Source organism: Panthera pardus, unplaced genomic scaffold (genome assembly GCF_024362965.1).
Source record: "Panthera pardus isolate Hobbes unplaced genomic scaffold, ASM2436296v1 HiC_scaffold_3, whole genome shotgun sequence".
Taxonomy (NCBI): Eukaryota; Metazoa; Chordata; class Mammalia; order Carnivora; family Felidae; genus Panthera; species Panthera pardus.
Genome location: NW_026526876.1, coordinates 57535791 through 57551865, shown reverse-complemented (window position 1 = coordinate 57551865; position 16075 = coordinate 57535791). Strand labels below are relative to the sequence as shown.

General features: G+C 37.3%; 1 protein-coding gene across 1 annotated transcript in view; it reads left to right on the top strand.

Annotated features, from left to right (window-relative positions):
- TAOK1 (TAO kinase 1) overlaps nt 1-16075 on the top strand; it is a 144642-nt gene that overhangs the window by 29616 nt on the left and 98951 nt on the right. The gene's annotated exons all lie outside the window — the stretch shown is intronic.

Sequence of the window (16075 nt, the reverse complement as noted above, 5' to 3'; positions counted from 1 at the left end):
GGCATCTGCTGAACAGTTCTGAAATTCTTTCTCCAGAAAGTCTACTTTCTCTATTTCAGTTGGCTTGGCCTTCCTAAACTCTGATCTGTCCTTTTTTTTTTTTTTTTTTAAATAACTTTAAAATTTATTTATTTTGAGAGAGGGAGAGAGACTGTGAGCAGGGGAGGGGCAGAGAGAATCCCAAGTAGGCTCCACACTGTCAGCACTGAGCCCAGTATGGGACCCGAACTCAAGAACCATGAGGTTATGACCTGTGCCAAAACCACGAGTCGAATGCTTAACCAGTCGAGCCACCCAGGCACCCCTGATATTTGTCTTCTTTGCTCAGAGACTGCTGTGCTTTTCTTGGAATCTCTTTGCCTATACTGCATTCTAGAAAGTGTTTCTAGGTAGAAAGCCAGTAACCCTAGAACTTACCTTGTTTCACTTCTAGCAGAGATTGTGGTCATGTACTGCCTCTTGTGCAGTGTCTAAAAAGGAATTTTATATTTTTCCAGCTTTTCAGATCTTATGACAGGAATATAAATCCTGTCCCAATTACTCTATCATCGCTCAGAAACAGAAGTTGATCCTGAAATTGCATATACCAAGTTTCAAAACGGTTTGATTGGCTTAAATTTTGTCATAATATGAATAGCCAATATTGTGATATTCTTTTTTTTTTTTTTTTTAAGTTTTATTTATTTAAGTAATGTCTACATCCAACATGGGGCTGGAACTCATGACCGTGAGACTAAGAGTTGTGTGCCCCTCTGATTGTGGCAGCCAGGTGTCCCTGGTAGTATTATTTTTGATTGAATTGTGTCAGCACATACTTGACGTATTTCCACTCTTTCTTTTGCCTTTTGGAAGAGTTAGTGGGGTCAGTGGAAGAATATAACTCATACAGTAGTAAGTGAATGCAGAATATGTAATAAAATAGATACAAAGTTGCATGAGGATTTTTCTACAGTATCTTATTGTGTTAGTGGAATTGATGAAGAATTTACATACAAGATAATAATTGAAGTATATTTAGAAGGGTGGATAAGATTTGTAGGCAGAGATGGTGCGGATAGCATTCCAAGTGAAGAAAATAGCCCTAATATACATGATGTCATTGGTGAGAAATAAGCTCACAAGTATCAATTGGACCCAAGTTGGGAGAACTCTGAAAAGTCACCCTGGAGAAGATTATAATAGTGAAAATTTGTGGGTTCATTTGAAGTTTTTGAACAGGAGGATTGAGTGATACTTTCGAGGTGCTTTAGAGATCTGAAATGAATCAAGAGTGCTGTATTCATTATGGTCTTTGTTTGCAAGCAGAAAAGTGATGGTGACTATCTTATGGAGAAATGAAAGTCATTGTAAGGCTACTAAATTGCTCATAGACTCAAAAGGAAGGCTAGAGAGCCAGTCTGGGACAGTTCTTGGGATCTTGATATCAGGAATGAATTGACATTCTAAACAGGAGGCCACCAGAATAAATTAGTGCCATCCATTTTCCCCCCAAACTTTTTTCATTTTGCTCAAGATTCCAGACTCTGAAAACAGAGAGTGGGGTTGGCTTAGCTTGGTTCATGTCCAATCATCTGTAAGAGCAGAAGTAGCATATTTATTTCTTTTGGATTTAATTTTTTTAAGTTCTCACTACACCCAGCATGGGGCTCAAACTCACAACCTCAAGATCAAGAGTCGCACATTCCACTGACTGAGCCAGCCAGGCGCTCCAGAGCTAGGCATATTTATACATAGTTTTGTCTAGGCAGAGGAGAGGTTATTTCCCAGAAGGAAATCCGTACCTTTACTAAAATGTGGGTATACATTCTGGGAGGCCCATATGACTATGGGTGTATGTCATAATGGATTAAGGGGGAAAGACGAGATTAGAATGCTTGTTTGGGAGGCTTTTTTCTCTAGACCAGACAAGAGGTGACAGAGACCTCAACAAAAAGTAGTGGCTATGTGATTGGCAGTAAGGGTTTGGAAATGAAGAACACTGTGGAGGTAGAATTTTTAAAATTTAGTAACAAATGCTTCTTACTCATTCAAATACACATGATCCTAAAAGTACTAGGTGATTGGCAAAAAGTCAATGATGAGGTATAGTGAAAACCATGTGATAGTAGGCAAATTACTTAGCTTTTCTGAACCTCAGGTATAATTTAGGTTGATAATTATTTTAGGGCAGTTGTGACAATTCAATAAAATAAGCAAAATGCCTGGAATATAACAAGATTTTCTTGCTAAGCAGAAAAACAGGGAGGATTTCTTTTGATTGTATTTGGTTGGGAGGTGCTTATATGTTGTTATAAGCTATAAGGAGGTGCTATATGTTGTTCCCTCTGAATACACAGTATTAGAATCTAATGCCTTTCTGTTTAGCGAATTTTATGCAAACAGAAAGGAAACATTCTGGATTAGAAGTTAGTTTTAGATTTAGGGGTTCCTGGGTTGCTCAGTCAGTTGAGGCTCCAACTCTTGATTTCAGCTCAGGTCATGGTCTCAGGGTTCATGGGATCGAGCCCCAAGTCAGGCTCTGTGCTGACACCACGGAGCCTGCTTGGGATTCTCTCTTTCCCTCTCTCTTTCCTCTTCCCCTGCTTGTGGGCATGCTCTCTCTCAAAATAAATAAACTTAAAAAAAAAAAGAAATTAGTTTTAGATTTAGAGTTTTTTAAGTAAGCCTTTTATATTTATTTTATAATTTTAGACTTACAGAAAAATTATAGCTAGTGCAGTTCTCATGTACCTTTCACCCAACTTCCTCTAATGTTAACATTTTATGTAAGAGTGTTCTATTTGTCAGAATTACAAAGTTAATACTGATATGAAACTGTAAATTATTGACTTTATTCAGATTTATCCAGATTTTCCCACTGAGGTCATTTTTCCTATTCCAGGATCCAATTCAGGATATTACCATGCATTTAGTAAATTTAGATTTTTAATTCCATGTCTGTTATTAAGTGTGACCTTAGGCAACCACTGAACCCTTCAGGCCCTTCTCCATAATGTAAATATTGACTTAAAGGATATCTAATTTTAATTTTGTAGTTTTAATTTTCTGAGTCTGTTTATATCTGTCATACAGTATACTTTTTATTTTGAAAGAGATTTTAAGATCTAATCAATACACCAGATCTTGTTGACAGTAAAAAAAATTCAATTTTTATCTTGTAACTTTAGCATTAAAGGAAAACTATATATTGAGATTTGGGGAAACTCACAAGAGCTTTTTCTTCTATTTGAACAAAAAATGACAAAAAGGTAGGGTTTGTGTTTTGACTCATTTTCTCTGTAAATACTAGTTAACAGATTCTCTATTTAGTTATGTAATGATTGAAAGGAAAGTCCAAAACATTTGTATTGTTAAACTGTTCATTTTGGGAATATTAGGGAGGACACGAAGCTTAGAAATGTAACTTGAAGTAGATTAATCTAGTAGAATTTATGATGAAGATAATTGAGAACAGATATATCCTAAATACAGTTAAACTTTGGATTGCCAGTAACTTGTTCGGTGAGTGTTCTGAAAGACGAGCAAGCATTTCTAATAAATTTTAACTCAATAAACAAGCAATGTCTTGCAATTCGAGTAGTAAGTATGCAGTGCTGAATGTCACATGATCACAGCTGAGCCAGTGGTTCTTTCTCTCCCTCTCCCTCCCTCCCTCCCTCTCTGTCTCTCTCTGTCTCTCTCTGTCTCTCTCTGTCTCTTGCTGTGGGACCATGAGTGATTGTCTCCCATTTTTGGATGCTCGGTCTCAGGCTGAGGTGTTTGGCAGAAATCAGTGATTTTTCAGAACTTTGGAAGGTGCCCACAACTGGCACTAGTGTATTTTTTGTCACTTCAAAGCACCTACGGACAGACAGTCCTTTGCATTTGCATACAGGAGTAAGCTTAGGAATGCTTTGCTTCATTCTAGGTCAGGCTGCCTACACATATAGACCCTTTCCTCTACTGCCTTATTGCCAGTTACATTAAATACAGTATATAACAAGTTTATTAATACTGTACTATATGAACATCCATGCGAGTGTATACAATGGCCCCTGTGCAGAGAAAGATTCTACTGAACCAATAGATAGCAGTGATTCTGTCAGTGATAGTGAAAGTCGTCTTACACAGTAACCCTTCTCTCCCATGTCTACCTCACACCAGCCATGAAGGTTTTCAAATATAAGTGCAGGTTAATTTGTTTATTTTTCTTTATATTTTGTATTTTCTTTATTATTTTGTATTATAGTATTGGAAATCATTTTTATATGAGTATTTTTGGGTTGTGGAATTAATCATCTGAGTTTCCACTATTTCTTATGGGGAAATTTGCTTTGATATACCTAAGTGCTTTGGATTAAAAGCATATTTCTTTTTTTTTTTTTTTAATTTTTTTAATGTTTATTTTTGAGGGAGTGAGGGAGAGAGAGAGAGAGACAGAGACAGAGACAGAGACAGAGTGTGAGCTGGGGAAGGGGCAGAGAGAGGGAGACACAGAATCCTAAGCAGGCTCCAGGCTCTGAGCTGTCAGCACAGAGCCCGATGCGGGGCTCGAACTCACAAGCCGCATGATCATGACCTGAGCTGAAGTAGGTCGCTTATCTGAGCCACCCAGGTGCCCCTTAAAAGCATATTTCCAGAGTGAATTATACTATTAAACTAAAATTTTACTGTAATCTAAGTAGTTCATTTTTTGTTGCTTATTAGTGCTTCTCAGGTTTGGGCATGATTTGAAAAATGTTAAATTGTTTATATTTTTAAGTTGTTGCCCCTTTTCACTTCCATACTAGGTTAAGGAGAATATCCTATTGGAAATAATCTTAAGACAGTTGTATTTTATCTCTTGGATTCTCCTATTCAGAAATGTTGAACACAATGTACCAGTAGCCTTGACTTACAAATAATTGACTCTGATTCAAAAGTAGGTTCTACTAAATGACTTCATTACTTTTAAGGATCTTGAATTGTAATATTTGACTATTGTATTATTCATTTTCTTTTTTTTTTTTTTTTGTATTATTCATTTTCTTAAATTTACATTTAGTAATTGTGTAAGGTCTCATTATTTATTCTAATCCAACAATTCCCAACCTTTGGTTTACCAAAAAATGTTTATGAAAAATTGTAGATATATATAGGTTTGATGAAGGGCCCAGGAGTATGCATTTAAAAAAAAAATACTAGGCAGTTTTTATGCAGGTGGCTGTGGACTACACTTTGAAAAAACATAACTGTACATAAAGAGTTTTTATTTACTGTCACAATTCTTGTATTAAAACCATATTTTTCATTGTTTACCTGATTTCTGTATTGACTCTTACATTTCTTGAATGCCTGCTATGAGAGATGTTGTATTAGGTATATCAGATCAAAGATTAATAAGATAGCTTCTGCCTTTAAGGAGCTCAGTAAGTCGTTGGGTGAGATCGGTAAACAATTCAGAGCAGTCAGATGAGTGCTAACTGGGTATAAGCAAACCTTATGGAAGCATCACACACACACACAGACACACACACACACACACACACACACACACACACACTTTGCCTGGAAGAATTAGGGTGGGAAAAGTTTCCCAGTGGAGATGATAACCAGAGATTGAAGAAAGTAGAGGAGTTTAGATAACATCAAAATAAAAAGCTTCTGCACAGCAAAGGAAACAATCAACAAAACTAAAAGGCAACCTACTGAATGAGAAAAGATATTTGCATATGACATATCTGATAAAGAGTTAGTATCCAAAAATGTATAAAGAACTGATACAACTCAATACCCCAAAACCAAATAATCCAATTCAAAAATAGGTGGAAGAGGGGTGCCTGGTGGGCTCAGTTGGTAGAGCATACAGCTCTTGATCTCAGGGTCATGAGTTTAAGTCCGATGTTTGGTGTAGAGCTTACAAAAAAAAAAAAAAGGGCAGGAGACATGAACAGACATTTCTCCAAAGAAGACATACAGATGGTCAACAGACACATAAAAAGATGCTCAACATCACTTCTCATCAGGGAAATGCAAATCAGAACTACAATGAGATAGCACCTCACACCTGTCAGAATGGCTAAAATCAAAAAGACAACAAGTGTCGTCAAGGATATGGAGGAAAAGGAACCCTAGTGCACTGTTGGCGGGAATGCAAACTGGTTCAGCAGCTGTGGAAAATGGTACACAGGTTTCTCAAAGAGTTAAAAATAGGGGTGCCTGGCTGGCTCAGTTGGAAGAGCACATGACTCATGATCTCAGGGTCATGAATTCAAGCCCCATATTGGGCATAGAGATTACTTAAATAAAACTTAAAAAAAAAAAAAAGTTAGAAGTACCCTATGATCCAGTAATCGCACTACTGGATATTTGCCCCCAAAACACAAAAGCACTAATTCAGACTAATGCACCCCTAGGTTTATTGCAGCATTACTTATATATTTATTTTTTTAAAAAAAGTTTATATATTTTGAGAGAGCAAGCACGAGTAAGGGAGGGACAGAGAGGACAGAGTGAGACTCCCAAGCCGACTTTGCACTGTCAGCAGAGTCTGATGCAGGGCTTGAACTCACAATCTGTGAGGCCATGACCTGAGTCAAAGTCAGGTGCTTAACTGACTAATGCTGCCCCTATTGCAGCATTATTTATAATAGCTAAATTATGGAAGCAGCTTATGTGTTCATTGATAGATGAATAGATAAAAAAGAGGTGGTATATATATACAATGGAATATTATTCAGCAGTGAAAAGGAATGAAATCTTGCCATTTGCAACAACATGGTTGGAGCTAGAGAGTATAATGCTAAGTGAAATAAGTCAGAGAAAGACAAATAACATGATTTCATTCATATGTGAAGTTTAAGGAACAAAATAAGCAAAGGAAAAAAAAGTAGAGACACAAACCAAGAGACAGACTTTTTAAAAAAATTTTTTTAATGTCTTTATTTTATTTTGAGAGACAGTGTGAGTGGGGAAGGGGCAGAGAGAGAGGGAGACACAGAATTAAAAATTTTAAGTAAATAAAAATAATAAAAAAAGGGGGGCACCTGGGTGGCTTAGTTGGTTTAAGTGTCTGACTCTCGATTTCAGCTCAGGTCATGATCTCATCGTTCGTGGGATTGAGCTCTGAGTCAGGCTCTGTGCTGACAGCATGGAGCCTGCTTGGGATTCTCTCTCCCTTTCTCTCTGCCCCTCTCCCATACATATGTGTTCTCTTTCTCAAAATAAATAAACATTAAAAAAAAAAGTAGAGGAATTTGGCATGAAGTGCTTACTGGTTATGAGCACTATGTTCTCTACACATAATTCATTTAACCCTCACAAAATGACATAGGTATTACCATTTCCCCTATTGTAGAGTTGTGAAAAATTTGAGGTCAGAGAAATTAAGTTGCTTGCCCAATAAGTTAACTGCCAAGAGTTGGTATGTTGGCAGATCCAGTTTTGGGATTTAGATATTATAATTCTAGAACCTGTGTTTTTAGTTACTGTGTGTTCAAGGCTCTGTGGTAAAAGGAGCATGACAATAAACTGAGAGGTCTGTGTCATCAGAGCACAGGAAGTTGGAGTTGAAACTAGCGAGGTAGGGTGGGACCAGATAATGTAATTCCTTTAATGTTAATGATTTTTGTTCCAACTAAAATACAATGTAAAGGGATCGAACACTTAAGTAGAGGGAATGACGTAATCAGATTTGCATTTTGAAAGGTCATTCTAGTTGCAGTAGACCAAATGGATTGGAGAAGGGCCACGAGTGGATGCAATGGCACTATTTAGGAAGTTGTTATAGTAAGGCAGCCCAAATGAGATAAAGTAGTAGCCTAGGTGGAATAAGAAGGAAAATGTGGAGATGTAGGAAAGTGGGTCAATTTGAGAAAGATTTAGGAGGACAGATCTACAAAATGTGATGATGGATTAGGTTATGGGTGAAGGAAAGGGAGTTGTTGAAAAATAACTCTTAGGTTTCTGAACTGCTGAATTGAATATATTAGGTTGGCTCACTGTTCTATATAGTCACAGAATGATTAGTTTGAGTGATTAGACTATGTTGAGTTAGAAGTGCCTTTGAGATATTAAAGTGGAGATGTCAAATACATAGCTTTATAGTACCTTTGAACTTTCTGTATAGTAAATAAATGAGGTGTCCATTATTTTGTCCCTAATAGCATAGCTGATTGGTACTTTTTCAGGGCTTTATCATAGTTGTTATCTCTTGAATCACTGGTAATAAAAAAGAATGTAAATAGAGTTTGGCTGTCAGTAGAGCTAATAAAAGAATGTGAAAATATTCTTCAATCTAGAAAGCAATTAAGACAAGTATGTTAGGACAGTTCTCCTTGGATAATGGCAGAACTAAGAATATACCCTGATAAGAGACTAGGGAAAAAGAGGGCCAAAAAAGGCTAATCTAAATCTAAAATGACAATTTAAGAGCAATCTAGTTTGAATATTGAAGTTACATATTTCCTTCCTTTTGTTAATAACGGAATTATTCTTGACTTACCTAAACTACAATTACCCAAGTTACTGTAGATGTACAGTGGGATTAGTTATACCAGAAGCGAAATGTGTTTTTTTCTTCATTTCTCCATCATAGTCATTTGATGCTGTGCTGATAAATCAGCATAGCATTACTTTATACATTCAGGCATATTGTATATTTTAACTATTCACTTTAAATTTTCTTGAAAAACAGAAGAGGTCTGACTAATATTTCTTTAAGTTAAAGCTATTCTCAGATTATTAGATTTTGTTTATTGAATTTAGAGCAGTAGTTTCCCTTTATCAGAAAATATTGCCACTCTTAAAAGTATTGTGATACTGGACAAGACTAAGCTTTTGATGAAGATTTTATATCTTGTAGGTATTGTAATGTCGGTTTCTGTGTTACTAATATTTTATTTATTTTTGTAAGCTTTTTTTGTAAGATTTTTCTTTCTAAGTAACCCCTATACCTAAAGTGGGGTCAGACTTAACAACCCTGAGATCAAGAGTTGCATGTTTCACCAACTGAGCCAGCTAGCCAAGTGCTGTTTTACTGTTATTTTAAAGTTCTCTGGAAAAAATAGTTTTAAAGATAATTCATATATAGATATAGAATATTTGGAAGATAAAAGCCATCACTGAATTTACCACCTAGAGATATCACTGTTTTGGTGTATTTCCTTTACTGTTACTTCTCTGTATTTATTTTTATTTTTTTATTGTTAAAAAAATTTTTTTGTGTTAACGTCTGTTCATTTTTGAGAGAGAGAGTGTAAGCAGGGGAGGGGCAGAGAGAGAGGGAGACACAGAACTCAAAGCAGGCTCCAGACTCCACACTGTCAGCACAGAGCCAGATGTGGCTCTCAGACTCAAGATCTGTGAGATCATGACCTGAGCTGAAGTAGGACCCTTAACTGACTGAGCCACACAGGTGCCGCTACTTCTCTGTATTTTTAATGTACAGACCATGTAGAGTGTAGTAGTTAAGAATGGAAAGATTCTAGAATTAAATCCCATAGGTTCAGATTTCTGTTCCATCACTTATTAGCTATGTGATTTTAGCAAATTTATTTCTCTGAATCTTGAGTTTCAAAATTTGTAATATGAGGATATAAAAGTAAATACTACTGTTTGCTGTGTGCCAGTTGCTTTACTAAGTGAAAAATCTGAATCTTCATAACATCTCTATTTAAGAGGCACTTAATAGTGCCTTTATAGGGCGCCTGGGTGGGTCAGTCAACGACTTCAGCTCAGGTCATGATCTCAGGGTTCATGGATACGTGCCCTGAGTCAGGCTCTGTGCTGACAGCTCAGAGCCAAGAGCCTGCTTCAGATTGTGTCTCCCTTGCTCTCTGCCCCTCTCCTGCTCGCTGTCTCTGTCCCTCTCTCAAAAATAAACAAATGCCTATAAGAGGATAAATTAAATAATGGATGTAATGTACTTAATATAGTGCTTAGATAAGAGACTCTTAAAAACTGAGAACAAACTGAAGGTTGATGGGGGGTGGGAGGGAGGGGAGGGGAGGTGATGGGCATTGAAGAGGGCATCTTTTGGGATGAGCACTGGGTGTTGTATGGAAACCAATTTGACAATAAATTTCATATATTAAGAAAAAAATAAAGAATGTTAACCCCCCCCCAAATAAATAAAAATAAAAATAGTTCATCCAGTGTGTATATCTTTGACAAGAAAAAAAAATAATATAGTACTTAGGACATAATAAATGTCACTTATGTGTATTTTGAAAATTGCATTGTACAGTTTATTAAAGCTTTTATTGTGGCCACCTTCTCATGCCATTAATACTCCTTGAATGAAACTGGAATTTTTAAAATGGCTTACAGAAATTCATCATATGGATTCATTTACTCATTTCTCTAGCAATAGACCTTTAGATTGTTTCTAGCTGTTTAGCTCTTAAAAATAATGCTATTATGAACATATTTGTTATGATTATTTTTTTAGTTTCCAGAGGTAGAGTTGAGTTAAAGGGCGGGAGTATATTTTTATATTGATATCTAGCGCTGCATTGCTTTCCTGAAATGCAGATCGGTGTACATTCTTTTTTCATGTTGTTTAAATAGTTATTAGCTTTTCTTTCTTCCCCTATTTTTTTTTTTTTTTTTTGAGAGAGTGTGCGTGGAGGAGGGGCAAAGGGAGAGGGAGAAAGAGAATCTTTCTGAAAATTATTTATTTATTTTTTATGTTTATTTTTGAGAGAGAGAGAGACAGAGCATGAGCAGGTGAGGGGCAGAGAGAGAGGGAGACACAGAATCTGAAGCAGGCTCCAGTCTCCAAACTCCAGGCTGTCAAGCAAAGAGCCTGACTTGGGGCTTGAACTCCTGAACCATGAGATCATGACCTGAGCCAAAGCCAAGAATCAGACCAACCGACTGAGCCACCCAGGCGCCCCGGGAGAAAGAGAATCTTAAACAGGCTCCATGCCCACTCAATACTGAATACTTTGGAACTGTTTGCGCTGGGCTTAATCTCACAACTGTGAGATCATGACCTGAGCCGAAATCAAGAATAGGCCACTTAACTGACTCAACCACCCAGGCACCCCTAAGATTGTAAGTAATCTCTACACCCACCCTGAGGCTCATACTTCCAGCCCTGAGATCAGCATGCTCCACTGCCTGAGCCAGCCAATTGTCCCTGGAGTATGAAGTCTTTGTTGGGTTTATCACCCTGAGCTCCATAGAGGTGGGCAGCAGCTTTAAGCACAGAACTGTCATTTTTACCTCCTGCGCTTTTCGGATCCTCCAGAGTGGGCAGCTCCGGTATGATAGTGGTAGTCTGCATCCCTAGGAGGCGCCCCAGCTGCGTTGCCCCCATCTCCTAACTTTTTTATTTTGAGAAATATAAGATAGATTGGAAAGTTGCTAGAATTGTGCAGTGAATACCCATTGTACTCCTTACGAACATTCACCAGTTGCTAACGTATGTAACTATCGCTGTATTACATAGATACTGACTTGATTCCCCTGAACTATTTGAGTTCATTGCAGACGTGATTGTAAATACTTACGCATTTATTGCATAAGAACAAGGTCATTGTCTCACTAAACACAATAAAAGTGCCACAGGAATTTTAACAGTACAATACTCTTATCAAATATACAGCCCATATTCAGGTTTTTCTAGTTTGTCACAATGATGTCTTTTAAGGATGGATTTTCCCCCCAATCGAGGACCTACATTGCATTTATTTGTCATATGTCTTTGGTTTTCTTTAACTTCTGGAACATTTCCCTGGTCTTTTTGGTCTTTCATGATATTTTGAAGAATGCAGGTTAGTTTTTCAACTAATTTCCATTTTGACAGATTATCATCTTTGTGAGATTTTAAAATTTGTTAATATGGAATTGTAGATATCTAAATAGTTTGGTAGTCTTTTTTCTTCCCTCCAAATCTTTGACCCAGTAATTTTTTATAAGAATATTTTTCAGGGGTGCCTGGGGGCTCAGTCAGTTGAGCATCTGCCTCTTGATTTCAATTCAGGTCATGATCCCAGGGTTGTGAGATCGAGCCCCGCGTCTCCCCATCTCCCCTGTGCACACTCTGTCTCTGCCTCAAAAAAAGAAAAAAAAGAATGGTTTTCAGTGTATGCAAGAAATTTTGAAAAATCTAAATGAAAATAAATCTCCTCTGCAAAGTTGTAACACTTGTAGATTTTGAGTTATACTAAAACTTAAATTTCTGCATCATTCCTACCTGGCAAGTTTCTAGCACTTTGAAGAATCATTGAAATTCTAATGTTTTTTATTTGCATTGTAAAAATTCTTACAAACTGCATTCGTTGAAAGAACTAACTAAAAATGAAGAAAGCAAAATGAAGAAACAAAATGAAGAAAATAAGTCTATACGTTCTAGGACTCATGTAATAGCTGTCAGCATTTTAGTCTATACGCTTCCAGTCTTGAGGGAATCAAAGTGTATGTGTGGGAGACATTAAAAGAATTTTGTGTCAGGGTGTCTGGCTGGCTCAGTTGGTAGATCACGCAACTCTTGATCCTGGGCTTGTAAATTCAGCTCCCACATTGGATGTAGAGATTACTTAAAAATAAAATCTTAAAAAAAATTTTTTTTTGATTTGTAACACGGTGCTGTAATTTGCTTTGCCCTCCTTTACTAGTGGTTGCATTATTAAACAATGAAAGAATGGACAAGTAGAAGTGTTATATGATCTTATTAATGGGAAACAACTGGAAAGAGCAGCTCTTATCAGTCAGCATTTAGATTCTTCCTAAGTACTGTAAATAATTCTTAATGGTTGTATCATACAGTTGTTTTTCTAGTTCTCAGAATATCTGTTGATTGGGGATGAGGGGACATTAGAGAGGTGAGTGCTTGTGGAATTGCAGATTATGAAAATCTTAAACTTTATTTGGAACTAAGTTTCATGTAAGTGCTATGGCCAGAAAATGAATTTCTTACCTTAATTTTTTTTAATTTTTTTTTTTAACGTTTATTTATTTTTGAGACAGAGAGAGACAGAGCATGAACGGGGGAGGGGCAGAGAGAGGGAGACACAGAATCCGAAACAGGCTCCAGGCTCTGAGCTGTCAGCGCAGAGCCCGACGCGGGGCTCGAACTCACGGACCGTGAGATCATGACCTGAGCTGAAGTCGGATGCTCAACCAACTGAACCACCCAGGTGCCCCTCTTACCTTAATTTTTAACATTTGTTTTTAAATAGGTAAAACATTCACCATTCAAAAAATACAAAATAGTGAAAAGTCTTCCTCTCATTTTTGTGTCTCAGGCTTTTGAGTCTCTTCCTTACATTGGCCACCAATGTTACCAGTTTCCAAGTATCTTTCCGGAGATAGTTTTTGTATGTACAAGAAAATTTGTATATGTCACAAGATACATTTGAAATGATTTGATTATTTTAGTCTAATTTCCTTTAATAGTACTAACATTTATACAGCATTACCTCAGAGATATTGTGGGCTTGGTTTGGATCACCACAGTGAAATGAGTATTGAAATCAAATGAGTCAAATGAATTTTTTGGCTTCCCTGTGCATATAAAAATATACTTAACTATTTTGTAGTCTACTACATATTGCAATAGCATTATGTCTTAAAAATGTACATACCTTAATTAAAAAATACCTTGTTGCTAAAAAATGCTAACCACTATTTGACGTTTCAGTAAATTGTAATCTTTTTGCTAGTCGAGGATCTTGCCTCTATGTAGATGACTGCTGATTGAGCAGGGTGGTGGTTGCTGAAGGTTAGGGGGACTGTGACATTTTCTTAAAATTAAGACAACAATGAAGTTTGCCACGTTGATGGACTCTTCCTTTCATAAACATTTCTCTGTTGTTTGCAGTACTGTTTGATAGCATTGTACCCAGAGTAGAAATTTTTCAAAACTAATTTTTCAAAACTCTAAAGTCAGTCTTGTCAAAAGTCTAAAGTCTTGTCAAACCCTGCTACTCCTTTTTCAGAGAAATCTGTGGAAAATTTTAAATCCTTTGTTGTCATTTCAGCAGTCTTCTTAGCATCTTCCATAGGAGTAGATTCCATCTCAAGAACTACTTTCTTTGCTCAGCCATAAGAAAGGAACTCCTCAACCATTAAAATTTTATCATGTGATTGTAGCAACTTAATTATATCTTTAGGCTCCACTTCAAAATTTAAATCTCTTGCTATTTTCATCACATCTGCCATTACTTCCTTCTCTGAAGCCTTGAACACCTCAAAGTCGTTCATGAGGATTGAAATCTACTTCTTCCAGTCTCCTGTTAATGTTGATATTTTGACTTCTTCCCATGAATCGTAAATGTTGTTAATGGCATCTACAATGATGAATCCTTTCCAGAAAGTTTTGTTTACTTTGCCTAGATCCATCAGGCACTATCCATGGCAGTTATAGCTTTACAAATTGTATATTTATTTATTAAAGATTTTATATATTTTATTAAAAAATTTTTTTAAATGTTTTATTTATTATTGAGAGACAGATACAGAGCATGAGCATGGGAGGGGCAGAGAGAGGTGGAGACACAGAATTCAAAGCAGGCTCCAGGCTCCGAGCTTTCAGCACAGAGCCCAACACGGGGCTCGAACTCACGAACTGTGAGATCATGACCTGGGCCAAAGTCGGTCACCCAACCAATTAAGCCACCCAGGCGCCCCTATTTATTTTTTTAAGTTCATTTATTTATTTTGAGAGAAAGCGTGAGCAGGGCAGGGGCAGAGAGAGAAGGAGAGAGAATCCCAAGCAGGGATTCCCCACCAGCGCAGAGCCTGGTCCGGGGCTCGAACTCACTTGCCATGAGATCATACCTGAGCGGAGATCAAGAGTCAGATGCTTAGGAGCACCTGGGTGTTTCAATCAGTTAAGCGTCCAGCCTCGGCTCAGGTCATGATCTCATGGTTTGTGAGTTTGAGCCCTGCATTGGGCTCTGTGTTGACAGTGTGAAGCCTGGAGTTTGCTTTAGATTCTGTGTCTCCCTCTCTCTGCCACTTCTCCGCTCATGCTGTGTCTCTCCATCTCTCAAAAATAAACAAACATTTTTTAAAAATTAAAAAAAAGACACTTAACCTACTGAGTCACCCAGGCACCCCTAAAGATTTAATTTTTATTTTTTTAATTTTTGTTTTTTAATTAAAAAAACCCATTTTTTTTTAAAGTTTTTTATTTGAGAGAGAGAGAGTACAAGCAGGATAGGGGCAGAGAGAGAAGGAGGAGAATCCCAAGCAGGCTCCACACCATCACCACAGAGCCCCATGTGGGGCTTGGACTCAGGACTGTGAGATCATGACCTGATCCAAATCAAGAGTCAGATGCTTAACCATCTGAGCCACCCAGGTGCCCCAAATTTTAATTTTTAATCCAGCGTGGGGCTAAAACCTGCAGCCCCTTGATCAGGAGTCACATATTTCGCTGACTGAGCCATCCATGCACCCCTCAAATTGTATTTTCAAATCTAAGACTCAAAAGTTGAAATTACCTTTGGTCCATGGGGCTGCAGAATGGATGTTGTATTATTAGCAGATATGAAAACAGCATTAATCTCATTGTATATCTCCATGTACTTGGGTGACCAGATGCATTGTCAATGAGCAGTAATATTTGAAAGGAATCTTTTTTTTTTCCCCTTGAGCAATAGATCTCAACAATGTGCTAAAAGTACTCAGTAAATCATGTTGTAAACAGATGTGCTGTCATCCAGGCTTTGTTCCATTTATAGATGACAGGCAGAGTAGGTTTAGCGTACTTCTTAAAGGCATTAGGATTTTCAGAACAGTCCATGAGCATTGCCTCAACTTATAGTCACCAGCTTCAACAGTCCCTAAACAAGAAAGTTAGCCTGCCCTTTGAAGCTTTGAAGCCAGGCATTGACTTCTCCTAAGTATGAAAGTCCTAGAAGACATTATCTTCCAATATAAGACTGTTTACTTGACACTGAAAATCTGTTGTTTTTAGTGTAGCCACCTTTATTAATTATCTTAGCTAGATCTTCTGAATAACTTGCTGCAGCTTCTACATCAGCAGTTGCTGCTTCACCTTGTACTTTTATGTTATGGAGATGGCTTCTTTCCTTAAACATCACGAACCAACCTCTGCTTGTTTCAAACTTGTCTTCGGCAGCCGCCTCAACTCTCAGACTAT